The following is a 23113-nucleotide window of genomic DNA, read 5'->3' as shown; positions in this document are numbered from 1 at the left end:
CTGGTCCACTGTCTGCGACCTCGGTCCTGGGCCCTTCCACTCTCCACCTGCACTGCCTCCCTGTCAACCCCTGCACTGGGGGACTGTCTCAGTATCCTACAGCCCCCCCTTGACGTATAATACCCAGTTGCACTGTCCTAGCTATGAAATAATTTCCCGACCTAATATATAAAATTAATAATTTTAATAAAGATCTGATGGTGAGACTAATTTCATTTTTTATGTTTTTAAAACAGGTACATCCTTCATTATTGTCTGTGTCACAAGTACCAGACACCGGCGGATGGGTTTTACAACCGCCAGTTGCTTCTCCGCGTGAACAACGTTACCACCCTGACCATTTTATGGGACGATCGCCAAGTACAAGTATGCCCTTACGCGGTACTAATGGCTAGATGCAACATACATACCGTTGTGGTGGCCTAGTGCCTCGTTGTTGGAACAGCCATGCGATCATCAGTGCGACCGAAGAGCTTATTTTATCGTAAACCAACACCCTGTGTACTGCACACGAACATCGCTTGCCTCAAGACAAACTATTTTGGATCGACAGCAAAGAAAAATGCAAATCGCTGAATATTCTCTAAACCTTTGATGTCCAATAAATGTACTTTGCCAAATGTACAATCTTGCCGTTTGCTTTTAAACCACAGTTTCATATTCCGAATTGTGGCGCTGTATTGTGAGATGATCTAAGACCCTGTGTACAGCAAAGAAACATTGCGTGCCTCAAAACGAACTTTTTGGAACGTGAGCAAATAAAAATGCAAATCGCTGAATATTCTCTAAACATTTGATGTCAAATAAATGTACTTTACCAAATTTACAATCTTGCGGTTTGATTTTAAAGTACAGTTTCATATTCCGAATTGTGGCGCGCTGTGTTGTGAGCTGATCTGTGTTGATTTCCGGGTTCTGTGTGGAGTTGCGTAGAAAACGCCTGGGCGCGTTTGCCTACGCAGCACAGTCACGTCACGGATAGAGGCGGGGAATATGATTGTTTTGATAAAGTCTGTTTCAGGGGCGGGGGATTTGATTTAGTGCCGCAAAAGCAGGTCCGCCAGGGCGATGGGGGGAAATGATAGGATTATCACAAAATGGCGGATGATTTCGAGTGCGTTAATGGACGAAAAGTCGGGTAAGGTCCATAGGAAAGTTTTCTACGATCTACCGATTTATGCTTAAAAACACATGGCCGAACCGTAGGGACAATAAAAAAAAAGTCCCGGAACTATCCTTTAATCTGATTGTCATTGGTGGTTGTAGGTGAGGTAGTGCTCCTGTGACTGGCCCTCTCTTACAGGGGGTCCAATGCAGGTGGTCTGCGGAGCCCCCAAATATGTCTTTTGGGTCCAACATCTACTGCCCCCTAGCCCCTTAGACCACCACACTATCTGCCCCACAATTTGGGCAGGGGACTTTCTCACAGTACACAGAGCGATATAAAACAGGAAAGCTAAGCAGGGATAAGTCAATGGATGCATTTTAAAACAATGCACAGACAACAAAAATTGAGGCAGGAGTAAATAAGCGGACATGCGCTTGTCGCCCTTTGTACTTTTGGCCCTCAGCAGTGATGCCCATTATGGATAACCTGGGAGGATAAGGAAACATGCATTGGTGGGGTCCTAAACCATTGGGAGATTGCTATGCCATTTCAAGATGGATGCCCTTTAACTCTGACTAGAACTTAAGCAGTGGTGAATTGTCGCTGGCCTGAAATGGTAATGCCCCGTGTGCTTTCATTGTAGGACTTGAAGGTGTGAAGGCAAGGGTCTCTGAAACAACATGCCATATTTATTGCCTCTTTAATACCCAAAGATATTTAAAAACCAAATATCCAATTGATTATCGTGTCACTCACCACAAACAGGTAGAGTTTGCAAACCTGCTCATGGGCTCACTTAAATTCTCTGGGGTATATTCTCAAAATATGCTGATGTAATTCTGAGGGACACAAGAAATGCAGTAGAAATTGATGCAAGCTATTCACCGAAGTGGGTATCCCAGAGATGTGCAAGTGCATAGAATGTGTGCAGAAAAAACACAACACATGCACAAAGTGGGTGGAAAGCTTGTCAATCAATCAAATTAAACACGCGAGAGCGCAGTGGCCACCAAAACTGGGCAAACCCCTCTATTGTCAAAATGTGAGCACACGATTTGCTTCAAAAAATGGCATTTAAGATTTGTTCCAATCCCAAAGTGGAGCAAGTGGCCCAAAAAAAGTCAGATTCCTCCACTAAAACAAGAGACACAGGCCACGCTAATAACAACCCTATTCTGAGTATTAAAGACTAGCACACTGAGGCATATATACACACCTCCAAAATGGCCATTCTGCTGGCCATTATGCTGTTGCGATGTCTGAGGAGGAAGAAGAGCAGAGGGGGTTGGGGGACATATAGGAGGATGATGACCATATTTCTACTAGCAGATGAAGACGTCACCAAGAGTTTCTGTTTCCCACCCCATATAATACCGGAGATGATAGAAAGACAGTGAAAGAGGGGGTCTTGCCTTGCCTACACTCTGAGGACTTTACTTTTTTTTTTTTTACAACAGGCTCCTTTCAGGGGACCAGTGTTATCACATTGAGGGTTCCCAGTACACACAGTCAGGGGCCATTACACCACGTCCTCAATAGAATGCTCTCCTCATCTAAGCATCATTACACCACGTCCTCAATAGAATGCTCTCCTCAGCTAAGCATCATTACACCACGTCCTCAATAGAATGCTCTCCTCATCAAAGCATCATTACACCGCGTCCTCAATAGAATGCTCTCCTCAGCTAAGCATCATTACACCACGTCCTCAATAGAATGCTCTCCTCAGCTAAGCATCATTACACCGCGTCCTCAATAGAATGCTCTCCTCATCTAAGCATCATTACACCACGTCCTCAATAGAATGCTCTCCTCATCTAAGCATCATTACACCACGTCCTCAATAGAATGCTCTCCTCATGCTCTCCTCATCTAAGCATCATTACACCACGTCCTCAATAAAGCATCATATTGTAATTATAATGCGTTATATATAACCCATTAAATACCCAGAGGTTTCTAAGGACGGATCCGGGGATCGAACCTGTGTTGCTCTGCGTTGTAGTGCCAACGCCCCATGACGCACGCTCAAGGGCAGGCACAATGAGGGCAGCCAATGAAATTGCAGAGTTCCCTGGGATGGGCAGTGCCATTGATTGTGCCCGTGTGACACTCATACCCCCGGTAGCCACCGAGCATCTGTACAGGAAAAAGAGGCACATTCTGAGAATGTACAGGTGGTGTGCAATGCACTTCCCCTGTGTTAATAAAGTGATGACTCATTGGGGAATAGTTTTGACAAGTTGTTTTGGGAAGAACTAAGTAATCAAACTGTGCCCCTTCAACGATGTAACCATCACTTACCAATATTCCTGAATCGATTCGACATGGGAGCTGCGCGGTGGTGCCGCGGCATCTCTCTCCCCCGGTGGCAGCTTCTGCGTGTGAGGCAGTAGTGCTGTAGTGTGAGTATCCCCCCCCAGGCAGTTTTTTGACTCTCTGCTGCTGAGCGTGAAAGTGCATCTCCTTTGCCTGACGTACATCCTGCTGGTTTTTCCCGCTTTCTGGACTGGCCAGCATCTGGCAGAGTCATGGCATGAGTTTACAGGGTCCTGCATGCAAACATTTCGGCACAAGCAAGGGTAGGAAATCCAACGACAGGCAACTGCCCCAAAGCGTCCTTATTTGTGTCGTCCCTAATGTTAGGGTACTTGTGAACAGAAAATGTAACGCCCCAAAAGACAGTGGTAAAGAGGAGAATCATACCAGTAAACACCTGTTTCAAATGATCAGATATCTAAGAATAAAAAAGGCCTCGATCTACTGCTAATTACAAATAATTCTAGTATTTATAACCATTTGGAAGATCGTTCTAAAAAGTAGTCGAAACTCCCTCTCACCATTATAGCATTAATTAAGATCTCTAAATGTATCCCTGGGCCTCATTTTGAGATTGGCGGTGTGGTAATAAAATGTTTGCCCCACAGCTGAATTCCAAGTTTGACCTTCAAGTGGAGGATTTATCTCCAGCCTAATGCAGCAAATGAAGGTAAAAAAAATAGGTGGAATTATCGTGGCGGAATTACCGCATGCAGTAATTCACCCAAAATCCCCAAGGAGACGGATGGACTCCAAAAATGGAGATTTACACCACATTTTCACCACTTGTAATCCCATGGGACCACGTGGCAGTAACAGTAAACGCCTTTGGTGGTAATTCATAGGATGTTTTCTACAGGATACTCAGAGAATGCGCATGCGCACCATGCTTCAATGAAGTGTAAGACATTCATCCTGCATCCTTTGTAGGCACAAGAACATCACACATCAGCCCTGTTCTCGACCTTCAGGGCAGTCCCCAGGAAATGTAAAGCTTTTCAAAGGTTCCCTCTGCAAACCAATGCGTGGGGAAATTCAGATACATTCAATGGAAAATAACCAACACAACGACCTACGTCGAGGGCAGCAATTTCAGCGTTATTGCAGTTGTGCAATGCCATCATAGGTCTGGAATTACTGCCGGCGGTAAATACTCTTGAGAATAATTACAGCTGGCATAAATGATACAGCATTGCAGTAGGACACCAGATATTGCTGAGACAAATATTTACCACCAGCGGTATAAATTACAGCTAGCCATAACATGTTTAGGTTTCAGTGGCAGCACTTGTTCCTCTGGAGGGCCACACCACCATTCAGTACTTTCGGAAAGAATTACCACCATTGCTTACCGGTATTTTTTTATAAGAAAGACAGTGAAAGAGGGGGTCTTGCGTTGCCTACACTCTGAGGACATTTCTCTTACCACCAATGGGTAAGCTACTTGACTTTTTTTTTTTTGCAACAGGCTCCTTTTAGGGGACCAGTGTTATCACATTGAGGGTTCCCAGTACTCACAGTCAGGGGCATTACACCACGTCCTCAATAGAATGCTCTCCTCAGCTAAGCATCATATTATAATTATAATGCGTTATAAATAACCCATTTAATACCCAGAGGTTTCTAAGGACGGACCCGGGGATCGAACCTGTGTTGCGGTAACACAATTACCTCATATTGCATGGAACATGCTAGCACTGTGGGGGCGGAAAACACGTGAAAAGAATGTTGTGTTCACCACCCTTATGTGATGACATGGTCATACTTCTTGGAAGATGGTGGCCACATTGTACATACAGTTTATATAAAATCTGCATGCACATCAAGTTTACCAAAGATCGGTGCACAAAAGAATTGTAAATGGTTCACACTGCGGCAGTGTGCTTATTTTAGCTACACAAGCTGATATTTTATTTTCTGGAAAAATCCTGCTTTGACCCACGCTGCAGGATATTGATGGGTGTATAGGTTACAATTTGATACGATTTGAGGAGGTTGTTGAATATTGGTTTGCGGGGTAGCTCAGTAGCCACTGCAGGAGCGCCAATGGCAATGTGAAACCTATCACCCATCGACTTTCGCAAAATTGTGTGCCTAACAACTTTTCCCCCATTTGACTAATCAGTATGATATTATCTAACCAATTTGGCCTAGGGGCAAAAAAAGAAAAACCTGTCAGGTTTGGTGCCAATCCATTCAATGATACAAAACGTATAAAGCATCAACAAAAAGGTGTGTTTTGAGTTTTTACAATAGTTTTTGAATAGGGAAAATGCACAATGTTTGCTCATGCCCGCAGGGTCTCCTCCTTATCGTTGTCAAATTCCTTTTGCTTTTCTTTGTTGCCATCCCTAGTGATCTTCCTCGTCACGGTCCCTCGTACTCTTCCTCGTTGCAGTGCCTCCTCACAGTCCCTCAAGCTCTTTCTTGTCACAGTCCCTCATGCTCTTCTATTTCACAGTCCTTTGAGCTCCTCCTTTTTACAGTTGCTTAAGCTTGTGCCTCAGTCCTTCCTGTTCTGCCTCAGCGCAATCCCTTGTGATGCTTTGTCTCACAGTCCCTGTCCCTCTTGCTCTTCTTTGTCGCAATCCTTCATCACAGTCCCTTGTGCTCTTCCATATCACAGTCCTTCACTCTCTACCTTGTTGAAATTCCTCATGCTCTTCCCTATCGTTTTCACTTGTTCTCTTCTTCGTCGCAGTCCCTCAGGCTCTTCCTCATCACATAACCTCATGCTCTTACTTGTTCCTGTTCCACATGCTCGTCCTTGTTGCTGCTGTGCATGTTCTTTCTTGTCATGGCCCGCCCTACTCTTCCTTGTCACAGAAGTTGCTCATGCTCTTCCTCAAGCTCTTCCTCGTCACGGTCCCTTGTGATCTTCCCCATCAGGGTCCCTCATGCTCCTTCTGGTCAGACCCTTGTGCTCCTCTTCATCGCTGTCCATAGAGCTCTTACTCATCACAGACTCTCATGCTCTTCCTCGTCTCAGTCTCTCATGCTCTTCATCATCATGGTATGTTGTGCTCCTCCTTGTCACAATCCTTTCTGCGCTTCCTCATCTCAGTCCCTCTTATATACTAAAACAATCACAACTTTAAGCAATACATTATATGCATTGCACTAATAACCACATTTCCTCAAAATACATAACTTTGTTTCCTTGTGATTGGCCTTTACAGGTAATGTAACAGATGTTTTACCCTTTCACATGATGGGCCCTACCTTTCTTTTCGTTGAACTGACAGTTTGTTGTGATGCGAAAAGAAAAGAATTCAGAAAAAGTTTCTCTCTCAGTGATACTACTATTCTTCTCGGTGTTGCTGCAAAGCCATAGTTATGCTACTAACAGTGCCTGTTATTTCATCGCCATAATCTGACAGACAATAATGTGGATTGTTTAACATATTACGGCATCCGTGATGACTCCTTTTTAACATATCTGGAATGTCAAATGTACTACTTTGAGTACCAGAGCAACTAGACTTCATTTCATACAAAAGGTACTTCACTTATGGACAGTTATAAAGGGACTATAATATCTTTTGATTGTAAATACTCATGCAATACTGTCTACCTTATCATATCTATTAGAATTTCATGGCTGAAAAATGACAAAAATGTTAGTCCTGAGCAAAAAATAAATGTATGTGGTGTGCTTAGTTTAAACAAATGTACGTGTATAGGTCCCTTCTTATCCGTTTGTTGTACCATTTGGGCTGTGCCCCCATTTTGGATATTTACAGGATATTTGGGACTTTCCCTTGGCACCCGATGGTATTAGTGGCCTCCCTCCTCGCCTCAATGACTAACCCATCAGCCAATGGCAGCTTGGTCTCTCCCCCTGAGCTCCCGAAAAGTGTTTGTGTGACTGGTCTTCCCTTCATCATTGCCATTTCCAATTTAGTGTTCGCCTAAGTTTCTTCTCCAAACACACAGTCATTCGCCACCATAAGCTGTGTCACCCAGTAATATCTTTGTACGTTTGGTACCCCTGGTCCAGGCTGCCAGCTCGCTAGATAATAGTTCTCGCTGCAGCTTCCATTTTCTGGATGATTTTCTTGGGAATTTTCGCCGGGGTGTTTTGCAAGATGCACGATAGCTTGGGCAAGGCAATCATCTTGAATATATTAGCCCCCTCATTATCGATATGGGTAGGGGCGTTGCTAGGGGGGCTAAGGGGGCTATAGCCCCTGATCTTTTGGTTGTAGCCCCGGATAGAATCTCAGGAGCTACAGCCAAAAGACTAGCTAGCCCCCAGTCCCAACAGTTCCGACATCAGTTTAGCCCCGGGTCTTTTCCAGACCTAGCAACTCCCCTGGATATGGGTAGCCCCAGCCAATGCTTAGCGTCTTCTTATATTTTTGTAATTAGTGGGTCTAGATTATTTATAAGAAATTTCTCTTCATCCGTATGCATCATGAACCCTAGATATCCGAATGGAGCTGTAGAAATCTGTAAGGGGCAGTCCTCTGGGATTATTTCTGGACTGCCGTTAACCGGTTTTATACCCAACGTATTCCAGTTAATCCGTAGCTGGCAATACCTTCCAAATTCATCAATCGGATCTATTGCTCTCCGACCAGACCTGTGGGGTTCGCCAAAGTATACCAATAGATGATGCGAGTATACCAAAATCCGATCCTCGCATTCTCCTGGTCACTAAAAGCCCTGGAGGGTTAGGTCAGACCTAATGTTTTCAGCCAGCAGTTCTATAGCCAGCAAGAACAAAAGTGGGGCAAGAGGGCACCCCTGTCTCATGCCTCTCGAGAGCAGAAACTCACCAGACGTGAATCCGTTCATGGCCATTGAGTCAGTATACAGCAGCTTCACCAAGAAAATATAGCAGTGCCCGATTCCCACCTTCCTCATCACAGCCAATTTTCAAAGACCTTTTCAGAGCCTAGCAACATTATTGCATGGGGCTCCCGTAGCGTGTGGGTCATCGTCAAAGCATTTTGTACCCTTGTTAAATTCATCCTGATGGCTCTTCCAGGGACAAACCTGCATTGATCTGGGTGGATGAATTGTTCTATTATCTTTAGCAGCCTATTCGCTAAGAACTTTGCTAGTATTTTGATATCACAATTTAACAGTGAGATGGGTTGATACGAGGAGCATAACTCCGGGGGATTTCCCTTTTTGTGAATGACCACAATAGTGCCCATCTTTAGGTCTCTTGGTAGTCCCCCTTTCTCTAAACTCTCCTGAAGAATTTCTCAGCATCGACTGCAGCAGTTTGTTCCAAATTTTCCTCTGAAACTCCACCAGAAAACCATTCAGGCCCAGGGTCTTCCCAGATTGCAACTGGCCCAGCGGCTCCTGTAGTTCTTCTACAGTGTTTTCTGAATCTAGCTCGGCTATGGCTTGGTCTGGGATGTGTATCCTATTTAGGTATTTTGTGCAACCCTCTTAATTTGGCCCTTTTACTTCTCGGTATAGGTTCTGGTAGAAACGAGTGAATTCCCTGGCTTTGTGATTGCCATGCGTGCAAAGCTCCTCATCTACCGCAGATATGTCCATCACCCACCTGGGTTCTTCTTCTCTCTTTTCTGACCATGCCAATATTTTCCCCACCTTACTGCCAGTTCATATACTGTGGCTTTCGCGTCCTCTTTAACTATCGACTTGTACGTGGCTACTGCCTTTGTCAATTCCTTTCTCGTTACCAATGAATTGTCTAAGACATGTGTTCTCTCTTTCTGTTCTATCTTCCCTTCCAGTTCCTCTAGCTTGGCCTTTCTTTCCCGCTTGTGTCGACCTATAGCTGAAATAGTGCAACCCTTTATCACTTTTTTTATACACTTCCCAAACAGTACAGCAGCAACCCCTGGATCCATCATTGACCCTAAAGTATTCTATAGTTTCCTCCTCTAGGACCCCAATTATTTTGGGGTTTCCCAGACAATGTGCATTTAGTCTCCATTCCCCATCTCCCTTTTGTTCCTTCCCTTTGACCGTAATGCATATTGGGGTGTGGTCAGAGATTCCCCTCTGCACATGTTCATCTTACCTCTCTTCCTGCCACGTGCATAGTAGGAAAAAGTAGTCAAGTCTGGACATGGATGTATGTGCCCCCGAGTAGAATGAGAATCATTTGTCTTCGGGATGCAGGTCCTTCCTATCATCCCTCTATGAAGGCTGCCAGCTTAGTGCATGTGTCACTTGGATTGGTATTCCCCTTCTGTGGCGGCCTGCCCACCTCAATGTGCCTTAAGTCATTAAAGTGCCCCCCCCCCAAGATTCCCAGCAGGTCTGCCAGCAGAGGCTGTGATGCACACCCGTTCAATAAAGTTATCGACTCCCCATAGCACCCCTCTCACAAGAATGTACTTCCCCTCAGTGTCCCTTACACCTTTTCTATCTGGAGTGGTATGGATTTCATAATCAAAATACAAAATAGCAACCCTCCACAAACTTCTATAATTTCTGTAATATCCAGCTATCCAGCATGTTCCACCACTTTGTATTGACCCATGCCCAGGAAAGCGCATGGCTGTCCCATCAGATGGGTTTCCTGGAGCATCACCATCTCTGCCCTATGCCTGTTGAGAAATGTCACCACTTTCCCTCTTTTAATCATCAGTCCAGTTACATTCCAAGTTAGGCACTTCAGCTCATTTCTGTCAACCTTTTTTCATAATGCATCTTTTTTTAGACCTTGGTGATGGGGATACTGCGGATAACACCACCCACCCCTCATTTCTCCCGCTCAATATGGGGACCATCCCATTCATGAGTTGGATCTGCTTTACTAACCAAAGCCCCCTCCATCCCATACTTCCCCCCAAACTGAAGCATCTGTCACCCTATCCAACTGGGAACATTTTCAACCCATTCATGAGAGTCCAAGGGGGAGGAGGGCCATGAGGCCTCCCGTTTGGCTCTGACGCACCTCTATATATCCATCCTTGCGGTGTCAGGCAGCCTCCCCCCGCCTGAAGTTCATCATTGTTATTGCATCTCGATCGCCATCATGTCAGTCAGGCAGGTATTTGTTTGGAAAATATCTGTCCGTTCCTTTGATCGCTTGTCCATTGCCTGCTTTTTTAGTGCCCGTCTGTGCTCCGGAGTTTCCTTTTGTTGTAACTTCCCTTGTGAGTCCCAGCTGCGCAGCCCAATCCCACACTTCAGGTGGGTCAGTGAAGAACTGGACTCCCTGTGGACCAACCACTCAAAGTGGTGCCATGTATATTGTTGTTTACCTGATCCCAGGTGCTTGTAGTTGCCGCTGAACCATGTAACAGGATTGACAAGCTTTCTCTACTACTTTATTGAAATCCGGGTATACTCATTCTCTTGCCCCATTCACTGTCAATAGGCCTTTTTTCTTGCAATCTGTAATATTACTTTTCAGTCACAATAATTAAAGAGTTTTGCTATGACAGGTCTTGGTGCGCTTCCTGGTGGGGATTCTTTACTTGGTACCCGGTGGGCCCCTTCGAAAGAGAAGAAATTCAACAAGCCACTGGGGCCTACCCATTCTTTAATCACGTTTCCAAATATAACTCTATTGACATACCCTTTGTTTATTCTGGGAGTCTGTTAATCCTTACATTACTCCTCCTTGCTCTCCCCTCCACATCCTCCATTTTGCTCTCCAGTAGGCGAGTTATTCTGAGCAGTACCTGGATATTTTTCTTGCGTCCTTCATGGCTGAAATCCACGTTTCTGTTTCTCCCACTTTGGCAGATACCATGTGCAGGTCTTGTCTGAGTAACCCCATGTCCATAGTCTGTTGCAGAGTTGCTCTGGTCTCATATATTGCCCTCAAGATGTCTTGTGCCGATTGGGCCTACAATGCATCCCCATTGTTCTGTGCTAGTTCTGCCATGCCACCATCATTTGCACGATGTGCCTGTTGAATTTGCATCCATTTTGCACCGGCCCCGCATTTCTTGCCTTTATGTTTTTCTTTCATCATGGCCCGCTTAGGCGTGGGCCGCTGGCCCTTTCCTGCAGAGGGGTGTATTTTGGGAGGGTGTTTTATCCACTTGTATTCTTTTGTTTTATTTCCCTCTGCCGGCTATCTTCTGAGTCTCTCCCTAGCTTCTCTCCTGCATCGTTAGACCTCTTCCTCATGGTAGCAAGCCCCTGCGCTTCCTCAGCTGGTATTGTTCTCTCTGTTTCTGGGGTGGGCCCTGAGACCCCTATTTCGCACCTGCCTCGCCTCCTGTTCAGGCCCTGACCACTTGCCACACAGAGCCCATGCCCTGTCTCACTGCTCCTTCACAGTGTCCTTATTTGTGCTCCCTTGCCTGGTACTTCTTTGGCCTCTGCATAGCTCCGGTCGCTGAGTGTCATGGAGCATGGTGTTCCTCTGCCCCATCCCGCCCCCCTCCTCCACAATCGCTCTGGTCGTTCCACACAATCACCAGGGATCTGGCGAGGGGGATCTGAGGAGAGGGGTCTCTAGTCCACTACTATCCGCACCCCTGCCTTTCTTGTATACTGGCAAGGGGCTGCCACACCTTTTTCCTCATCCCCTCTCTTCCCTAAGGGTCACCGCCAGCTTGGCTGACTCGCCTGGGGTTGTGGCCGTTTCTTCTTCTGCCTCCAAATGCTGTTGTTTCACCACTTCTCACACCTTTTTTGGAAGGTACCCCAGTACTCTGGGGGTACCTCCTTCGGTTGCCACTTTGCTGTGTGCTTGTTCAACTACTGGTGCAGGATATTTCTCTCGTCTGCAGTGTCGGCAGTACAAACAGAGCATGATTCTATTCCATGCACCTCTCACTGGTCCCACCCCCAGTGAACACACTTTAGTTAACAGACAGTTAAGGTAAACGGGTTCAGTGCAACAAAGCCCTTAAAATTCTGTGAAAATAACTTCAGTTGAAGTAACATTAGAGTGCTGTTGGAAGATATGCCACTTTAACAATATGCCTCCCACTGTGCAGCCCCTAGGCACACTGATCACATCGCAAATGACATCACTGATGACATCCCAAATGACAACATCAATGACATCAATGGAAACTGGAGCACAACTGTGGCATCTCAGATAACATCAATGATGACATCAAATATGAAAGCACTTATGACATCACTTATGTCCTACGATATGACTTCTCTGGAAAGTGCCGGTCATGGTGAAAGATGTTTCATTGTATTTCAAGACATAGCATGCATTCTAGCACAGATGCACCACACCCTGTCCTTTTCTAACTGCAATTTCAGATGCAGTACATCAGGGGTCTGCAACCTTTCAATCTCCAGATATTTTTTTCTTCCACTTAGTTTTTATTGAACACTTTACTTCAACAGGCAAAGACCAATAGCAGTGATTCATTAACACAAAGAAACAAAGAACCAACCCCCCCTCAAACACTTCCCCCACTCATAATTAACCGGGCCCATATGGGCCTTGAGGAGACAGAAAAACGAAAGACAGGAACCATTGGACTTTACAAGACAAATAGGCTGACACCTTGGGTTCGCTACTGGCCAAACACCACTAGTAAGTAGGGCTGACATACCAGGGTTGGGCACACTCGGTTGCGCCTAGGGCGGGAGGTTCAGAGTCTCATTGAACCACAGTCCTCATGCAAGAGCACCACTGTCCAGTCCTGCAGGAAAGCGCTCATAGAATCGTGTACCAGGGCTGTTAACTTCTCATAAGTGAAAATGAGACAGAGTTTAGTCAGCCAGTCTGCTCTGGACGGAGCGTCTCTGCTTCTCCACTTCTGGGCCAGGGCCAACCTCCCCGCTCTCAGCATAGCCTGCAGCACTGGACCACCTTAGGATAGGCACACGGGTGGGGAGGGGAACCCAAATAGTAGGTCCATGGAACACAAGGGAATCGTAAGGCCCACTATATCTTTAATACAGCTCAAGAGCTCCGGCCAGAAGATCTGAATAACAGGGCACTCCCACCACAAGTGGTACCAAGACCCCCACGGCCACACTCCCTGGGACAGAGGGGGGGAAGTACCGCTAAACATTTTGGACACTCTCTCAGGGGGTAGGTGCCATGCGTGAAGGATTTTAAAGTTGTGCTCCATAGCAGCCGTGTAAAGGGAGCCAGACAGAAGCACCCAAAGAGCCTAGACCAGGCGTCATCATCCAAAGATTCACCCCACTTCTCCTCCCAGAACCTCTTAAAACCCTGTCGACCCTTAAGTTGAGCTGTGATTAAAATCTTATATATTTTGCAAAGGGAACCTCTTCTTGAGGTAGCCTCCACCAACCAACTTTCCATGGGTTTGAGAGGGTGCGCCAGATCCACGCCCCACTTGGGGCCGGTCAGGATCCCCTTCACACAGAGAAAGTCGAAGATAGAGATCAGGTGGTCCCCCATAAATGCAAGGGTGGGATGGTCAATAAAGGCACTTTTCTGCAGTAGCTGGGCAACCCGTTCTAGACCCATATCAGACCACTTCTGGGTATCTCTGAAACCCCTCATCCCCAGATCAAAAGGAGGCCCCCATAGACAAGACAGAGGAGAAGGCCAGGAAGAAAGGGGCGCATTGGATCTATCTTGCCTCCATAAGGATCACAGAACTTGCAACCTCGGGTGGGTTCTAACCCTGTCCGGGATTTCCTTGGGCAGGGCCCACAGGAAATCTCTTACTTTCCTAGGATGAGTATGGGTATCTTCTATATACAACCAGTCGGTCTGCATTTCCTCCTTCATATGCTCCGACATAACCCTTTACTGCGCCGCCTTGTAGTATAAGCGGATGTCCGGAAGCCCAAAGCCCCCATGGGACTTCGGAAGGGTTAGGGTGGCAAACTTAAGTCTCTGTTTTTTCCTGTTCCAAACAAAGCGCAAAGCCATGGATTGGAGGGCTTTGAAGAACGAATCTGGTACTATCGTAGGAAGGGTGGAAAAAAGGTACAAGAGGTGGGGAAGAATATTCATCTTTAGGGACACCATGTGCCCGAACCATGAGAGCGTCAGCGGAATCCAACACTTCAGGTCCAAACGTATCTTGGCGAGTACCGGGGGAAAATTAAGCTAAAAAATGCTACTCAAGTCCCTCGGAAGCAGGACACCCAGGTAGTGCGTAGCAACACGCTTGACTCTAATACCACCCACCACATCTTTCCCTTCAATGAGACCATCGAGTGGCCCCATCGGCATGAGAGATGATTTTGCCAAATTAATTTTTAGGACCGAAAAAAGCCCCAAATGATTGAATCAGGTTCAAGAGAGTCGGGAGAGAATGGTCTTGGTTGGTCATATAGACCAGAATGCCGTCCGCGAATAAAAATAGCTTAAATTCTAGATCACCACAGCTAATCCCAGTAATCGGGGGTGCTGTTTTATAGCTATAGCTAAGGGCTCCAAAGCGAGAGCATATAAGAGGGGAGATAAAGGGCAACCATGACGGGTACCACGAGAGAGGGAAAACGGGGACGAGAGCGTGTTGTTGACAGACACCCTGGCAGATGGGCCATTGTACAAAGCAGAGATCCACCTGCAGAATCTTACCCCTAAACCCATCTTCCTCAAGACTTTCCCCATATAAGACCACTCTACACGGTCGAAGGCCTTTTCAGAATCCAACGACAACATGTAAGCCTGTACACTATTACTGCCCACTTCATGCATCAAACCAAGGGTTTTCCTAATATTGTAGGAGCCCTGCCTCCCGGGAATGAACCCCACTTGGTCGCCATGGATAAGCAAGGGGAGATGTTGGCCCAACCTATTCGCGAGAAGTTTTGTGAGAATCTTTAGATCAATATTTAATAGCGAAATGGGCCGATAGGACTGGCAATTCATCGGGTCCTTCCCCTCTTTTGGAATAACCACTATGTGGGCCGATAGCATGGATTGGGGGAACCTCCCAGAGTCAAGAACCGCATTGAATAATTAAATAGGAAAGGGGCTGGAGGAGAGCCAAATGACTTGTAAAAAAGGGCAGTGAAGCCATCATTGCCTGGAGTGGTCCCCCCCTTAATGGAACCAATAGTATTCAACACCTCTTGGGGCATAAGGAGCCTCTCTAACGGATCTGCCCTATCTAAAGGATCCTGTCGGAAGTCATCAGTCTGATGCGTTACGCACACGACGAAGGTTGGATCGACGAGGATGAAAAAGCTTTCCTAGTCAACAACCATCCCATTATTCCAGCATTTTATCTGCTCCCTAAAATCCACAAAAACATAACCAACCCTCCAGGGAGACCTATCGTGGCCGGTATCGGATCAGTCCTGGAGCCTTTATCTATCTATGTGGATCACTTCCTACGGCCCTTTATCAGCAAGATGCCCTCCTACATCCAAGACACCACGGCTATGATAAAGAAACTGGATACAACGAAAGTCGAACAAAATGACTTTTTAGTAACCCTAGACGTTGAGTCCCTCTACACGAGCATCCCGCAAATGGAATGTCTAAAAGTCCTCCAAACTTACCTAGACGACAGGATAACAAGAGATCCACCCACCGCCTTTCTCCTTGAGTGCACCCGCCTAGCTCTCACAGAAAACTACTTCATTTTCAAACACTCTTTTTACCAACAATGCCACGGGACTAGCATGGGGGCTACTTTCGCCCCGGACGTGGCCAACTTGTTCATGGACACTTTTGAGAAGAACTCCATCTACAACATACACAATACCTTCAAAGACTCGATCGGATGTTGGCTAAGATATATTGATGACGTGTTCATGATTTGGAAAGGGACCGAAGACAATCTTCATGTGTTCTTGTTGTGGTTAAACTCACAAAACGAGTGCATTAAATTTACCATGGATTATAGTCAGCATCAGATTCCTTTTCTGGATCTAACAATATCCAAGAATCCAAACCATTCACTCAGCACCACTTTATATCGTAAACCCACATCCAAAAACACTCTACTAGAGTACTCCAGCTTCCACCCTCTAGGGTTGAAAACCAACTTACCCTATGGCCAATTCTTACGCATCAGACGTAATTGCTCTACATTAACTGAATACGAATCTAAGAGTAAAGAACTCGCTACCCGTCTAAAAGAACGGGGATACCCCAGCCACATCATTCGTCAAGCTAGAAAAAGAGTCAAACATACTACTCGCAAGGCCTGCCTCACTCCCACCGTCAGAGATCAATCCAACTCTAAAATGACTTGCGTCACCACTTTCACCCCCTTGAGTAACTCAATTAAAAAGGCAGTTCTAAAACACTGGGACAAGCTACAAACAGAATCTTTTAAACCGGAAAAACCAAGATTTGCCTTCAAACGAAGTCGCAACCTGAAAGACCGACTTGTACATACGTACACAGAAGGAGATGCCCCAGACAGTACCCAAACCACACTGTGGAACCTCCCACCCGTCAAAGGCCACTTCAAATGCGGCAATTGTTCCGTCTGTAACCTCACGGCTAACCTCAAGACCATTGATCTGAAAGGAAAACAGTGGACCTTTAACTCATTTACCAACTGCAAAACCAAATGGTCCGTATATATCATCAAATGCCCCTGTGATCTTATTTACATAGGCAAATCCAAGAGAGAAATTCGACAACGGATCTGTGAACACCGCTCCAGCGTACGAAACCAAACAGAAGACAAACCACTAGTGGCACATTTCAAGATGATGAATCACACTCACAACGACATCTTCTGGGCAATATTGCAAACAGTAGGCAACCCCTTCCGCGGAGGCAACAGGGATCTTGCCCTTCGTAAACTCGAGCAAAAATGGATTTATCGTCTGGACTCTGTAAGACAGGGTCTTAACATCTCCATCGAATGGAACCTGTTCTTTAATAAGTAAAAGTGCGGTTCACCCCCCTGTGCTCTGACCCACTTAAATTCCCATGGGCTTTCTTCCACTACCAGAACAAGCTCCCTCCAACTGTCAGTCTCCCTGAGGTTTTTCAAATAGGTTTTTCTTTTGTATACATCCATGATGTTCTGGTCACACCTGTAACAATTTCCTATCTTTTTTCGTGATTCATCTTTTTCTGGCACTTGTCTGTGATTTACTGCAACCCATGACTCCTTTCATTACTGTTGTATAGTCATGTCCTTAATTTACCAGCACAGAAACGATACAGAAATTTTGAACTGTTTTTTCTGGTAACTATGTTATTGATGACTCACGTCGCTTTACTGCAACACATGTTTTGTAATTTTGCAGTGCCAGCATTGTATGTAACATGTACCTAGCGACTCGACAATATTCGCTCAATAGCCTTTAACTTGATTTCCTCATGGATATTTCATGGAATAATAATGCATGTTGCAAATGGTGCCAATATTAATTAATTTTTTCGCCCATGATCAATTCATGACTCTTTCAGTGCACGCACCAATATACACATGACCTAAATATACGTGCATACCGACGCATTCAGTGCGACTGCTCCCACCCCTTACACTATCCCCAGACGCATGCGCAGTCCCTGCAGGCACTACGGCCTCGTTTTAAACTCCTGACATGCGCAGTCAGTCCAGCGCAACCGACAGCAGTGACACAGCTCTTTTTCCTGTCTCACGTACAGGTAAGATCCGTAATTCCCCGCGCTGCTGGTACCACCTTCTCTGGTCACAACCATATCCCAACGTTTCACTCGTGGTTTTGTCCTCTGTACTTAGGCTAGGTACCTCTGTACACCACCTGCATATCCCAGCACCACGCAGTCACGGACTCCCCACTAATTATCAGTACTGCAACTCCCACTCACTTGTTGACTCGAGCACTCCTCATCTACAAACTCTGAGTCACGGCCGCTCACTGGACATAGCAGCACGAGTTAGTCCTTGTTGTAGCCACTGCCTTATGATTATTTCGTATCAATTTTTTGACCTTCTTTTACTTAGACTGGGGCCTCTGACATTTGCAGATCGTCCCCCCCCGGCCGCTAACTCCAGCAGCCGCTATTCACTCAAACAGCCATGGCGCCTATCAACGTCCACACGGTAGGTCCGTTTGCCTTGCCCTTCTCACCATTAGTGGATACTCTATTCTCACCGTTTTTAACACAGCCTCTTTTACCATAGGACGACATCTCACTCATTCATCCGGTCTGAACTCGACCTCCAAGTCCTGAAGACAGTTCGGTATTTTCAGTGCAGCGCTTTTCCATCTCTATCAGCTTCTGCCCTTGTCAGCTATCAACCGAACCAGAAACACAAACTTAAGTGTCGACAACGTCAATGTGTTGTGATATAAAACAACACATAAAATAGACTGTCACCACTGTATACTAATCCTTCACAATGCAGATTTAATGTATGCATATATGCCAGATTATGGCACAAAAATGTCTTCCTGTTTAATAAATTTATAATGTTTTATTCATCCACGGTGATTCTTTGTTCTGAGTTAGCAGTTATCTAGCTCCTTTTGCAAGGCTATAGCGACCTCCTGTCACGCTATTGGCTTGGGAAGCCTTTGACTCTACCCCCACGTATCTGTATACTTCTCAACCCTCTCGAGTCAGGCCCCCTAAAAAAGAGGGTTCGCCCATTTTCTTTTCTCTTCTATCTAAAGGGAGGCAAGGGATCGGGAGAGAGTCAATAAACTGGTCAGCCTCTGGACCCTCATCTATGCTCTCAGATGTATAGAGGCATTCATAAAAAGCTCGGAATTGTTCAGCTATACCCAGGTCGTCAAGGCATTTTCCATCCTCCGGAAGGCACACTGCTTTTACCCTCCTACTGTTCCTAAATTCACGTAATCTCCAAGCTAAAATTTGGTCTGCCTTCTCCCCCGTCTGCATGTACCTTTGCTTGAGGAGAGACAATTTTCTCTCGGTCTGCCCAACCATAAGAGTGGCTAGCTTCACCTTAAGCTCTTGGAGTTCAGCCAATTTACCTGGGAGCATTTGGGATCGGATCTTACCCCCTGGTTGTATCTCATTTATTGTATCTCTGAGAGACTTCTCCTCCCTGGTTCTGAGTCGCTTCCTTGCTGCTCTCAATGCAATCAAGACTCCTCGAATTGTAGCCTTAAAGGCCTCCCATACTCCTGCCTCCCCAACTTCTCCATTATCGTTAAGCTCAAAGTATTCCTTGATATTCACAAAGAGGGTCTGTGCAGACTCCCTGTATTTCAGCAAGAAGTCATTGCATGTCCACCTAGAGGACGTAGGGTGACCAGCAGAGATACCCACCAGGACATGGACCAAGTCGTGGCCCGACCACGGGATCAACTCCACCCCGAACTCTGTGATATACTCAAGCAGTGCTCTCTCTAGCAAAACATAATCAATCCTTGAAAAGGATGTGTGCGGATTGGATAAGAAGGTAAAAGGAGTGCTTTCGTCGCGACGAGTAGAATGGGAGTCCACCAGACCCAGCGTCTCATTCGTTGCATGAAATGATGCAGGCATTTTCCTCTGGGTCTGTAGGTCTATACATGGGCGAAGAGATTTTCTGTCAACTTCAGGGTGAAGAACCATGTTAAAATCTCCCCCCACCAAGAGAAGCCCCTCCGCAAAACTCATAATCTTTGTTTTAGTCTCATCCCAAAAATGATTCTGGGTTTCATTAGGGGCATAAATGGACACTAAGGTTACTTTCCTCCCCCGATCTCTCCCTTCACCATCACAAATCGGCCATTCAGATCTGCACAGAAATGGGCCTTGGGGGAGACCATTATCGCTACCACTCTTCTCTTGGTCAGGGCAGAGGCCTGGAAAACTTCTTGAATAGACCTGGATCTGCGAGCCATCTCCCTCCCCTTGCCCAGTGAGTTTCCTGCAAAAATAAAAAAAATTAACTTCAACCTATTGTACTCCTTCGGGATCTTTTATTGGAGGAATTCAGCCCCCAAACATTTAGAGAACCCAAAGTCAGCGAAAAGAGAGAGTCAGCCATTAGGTAGACAGAGATCATTGCAGGACCCTGCAACAAGGGCGATACACCCCAATTTTGTCCCCAGAGCCCACTCTTCTGTCAAATTCCCACCAGAAATGGTTCTCAGTGAATTCAGACTCCTGAACGATAATTGCAAACAATAGTGACCCCCACGGAATAAACAGTTATAAACTTTTCTAAACTATAAAAAAAAAACTCAACCCCACCTCCCTCCCTTTTCCAGAGTGCCTGGAATACCTGCGACATTGATGCTATCGTACGACCAGGCCACCAGAGATTGCTTCCACCAGGGCGATTAACACCTGAAAAAGACCACAACATTCTGAGTCCCCACCCCCACATTGAAAAACAAGCCCAACCACATCTTTCTTTATCACCCCCCTCCCACCCAGTAAGGATCATTAGAGACTCGAACTTAGACCCCAAGTTGGAGGTCCACAGAACGGTGTACCCCCCCTGCGAGTGGGGGAGAGCCTCCTGGACCAAACCTCGATCCCAATCAGTTCAAACCAGAGCTGCATGGCCCCAGGACTGTTGATCCAGAAAAACAGACACCCCTCGATCATGGGGAAATGGGGAAATGTACTATGTTGGCCGAAGACCAACCGTCTCATGCTCTTAGTGTTAGTAATACATAATCATAAGCTTGACCGAAGTGCGGCCATTTTAAGGTGACAGAAATCGCCATCTTGTTTTCTCTAACGTTTGCTTATTGCTTTCTGGTCTAAATGCTTCGCTGACATGATATTCTGCTTTACCAGCATGCAATGCAAGGCCAAGGGAAATATGCTGAAACATAACGTAGCAACCCTGATAGAAATACCCGGTCTCCTCCTGCGTGCTATCCTTGAAAGAGGGCAGCGAGGCATCCTAATCAGCCCACAGGTGCTAGTGTGTCTCGAAAACACAGCGAAAAATACTCGGAACAAACGTTAAATTGCTTGAATTATGTTCTTCTCTGCGGCCCCCCTTCTCGAGCCCTGTAGAGTCCTGGAGAGTGAGTTGACCCCCAGGACCCAAATAGAAACTAGTCGATAGGAAGACCTTGAATGTGGCTCTCCCCCCCACATGGAGCTTGCTAGCGAGAACAGAAGCATTCTGTTCTTTTCAACAAAGACTTATGTCTGCAGCCTTACAAAATTGCTAACTGTTGCCAAAACAAATGTTTTAGGTGTCATACTCGTCACAATTGCCAATCATCGTGCTCAGTTCAAAGGAGATGTGCAAGGGGCGGTTTTTGATGTGACACTACTGATTGTAAGATGTTAGTTTTGTATATATGTAACTGATGTTTGTGTCTCACTCTCTTGCATTTCCCGAGGTCTGTTAGACACACGTCGCGGGGCGTGAGACCAGTTGGCCACTTGAGACTATTTACTTTGCAATAAACCCTAGCTTTTGGGAATACAACGTCGTATCTGGCGTATCAGTTCGTGTGTGGTGACTGTGCCTTGTTTCCACATTCGAGGGTCCCTCAGGTGCCCCTTCAGGACCAGGTCACTGCCAGTTGATTGGGAGAAGATGGCACCACCTTTCTGAATTTTCTGTAGCCTCGGACTCGGCGCCTTTCCCTGGTCTTGTTAGCATTACGAAGCTCCGACATGGCTTTCCCTCTTTTCGGCTCTCCATCGCCCGAGGTGGGGTCACCTAGGAGCTCCTGAGACACCCTCTGAATATCGTCCTCTGTAACCAGAGAATACTTGTAGCCTTCCACTTTGAACGAGAGAGAAAATTGATGACCCCACCTATATCTCACACTCCTGGACTGGACCCATTTCGTTAAAGGACTACATAGCCACCTGCGCGACAATGTGAGGGTTAACAAATCCTGGTAGATATAGACTTTGGAGCCCTCCCAATCAATATGCCCCTTCCTCCGGGCGAGCTCCAGGATCTTGGCCTTCTCAGAGTAATAGTGAATTTTGCCAGGATGAACCAGGGTCTTCCCGCGGTCTCCCCTGCCCTATGGGCTCTGTCAATTGTTGGCTTGCTGGTGTTCCCCTCATCAAAGAGTTTACTTACTACTGCATTTATTATTCTAGTCACATCCGCTGGTGTCTCCCCTTCTCGCTCGGGGACGCCCAGGAATCTCAGGTTAAAGCGCTGCTCTCTATTTTATAAGTCATCCAGCTTAAGGGTGACTTTCTCCTCTCTCCTCTCTAATTCCGATAGACGCATATCAAATTGAGTTTCAAGGAGATCAACCGAGAACCGAGTCCACTTTTTTGTCCAATGAGTCTAATCTTTTGCCAGTGTCAGCCCTGAATCCCTTGATCTCCTCCAACAGAGCCGCCATAGCTCTAGTCATCGATTGGGCATCCATATTTTCTGGCTGGCTTATTACGGACATGGTGGGGCTACCCCCAACCACCACCCTCAAGCCGGGACCGCCACAGGCTAAGGCCAATCCATGGGGGCGATCCGGGGAACCAAGGAGCTGGAGGGACTCCAGATGCACAGTTCACAGATCTCCCAGGGGACCAGGCTGGTGTGCCCCTCCCTACCCCAGCATGCTAGCCCTCTGGGCACCTCCAAAGGGGACCAGCCCTGCCAGGGAAGCCCTTTCCCTAAGACCAGCAGAGGGCTCACCCCACAGCCGCCGACACCAACATGCACTCCCGTTCTCCAGCGCCTTTGCACTGCTCTCTCACCGACCAGGCTTCTAATAGTCCAGCCGCTGCCACACCACTCCACGCAGGTTTTCCTGCGCCGGCGGCTCTCACCAGGTTCCCGCCTCAGCCCGGCCCCTAAGCTCTGCGGCACCCGGACCTCTGCCTTCTGCTCAACACAGCCGCTCCTCCAGGGCAGTGCTGCCTCAGGCTGCCATGAAACCGCGGGCCTCCGCAGGCGCGCAGCGTTCACTCACGGCGACTCCGGCATCCAGAAGAGCGATGAGCTCTGCTCCAGCACCTCTCACCCCTGCAGC

Source organism: Ambystoma mexicanum, chromosome 12, assembly GCF_040938575.1.
Source record: "Ambystoma mexicanum isolate Mex_15411 chromosome 12, UKY_AmexF1_1, whole genome shotgun sequence".
Taxonomy (NCBI): Eukaryota; Metazoa; Chordata; class Amphibia; order Caudata; family Ambystomatidae; genus Ambystoma; species Ambystoma mexicanum.
The sequence above is the reverse complement of the archived record's forward strand: the minus strand, read 5'-3'. Positions refer to the sequence as shown.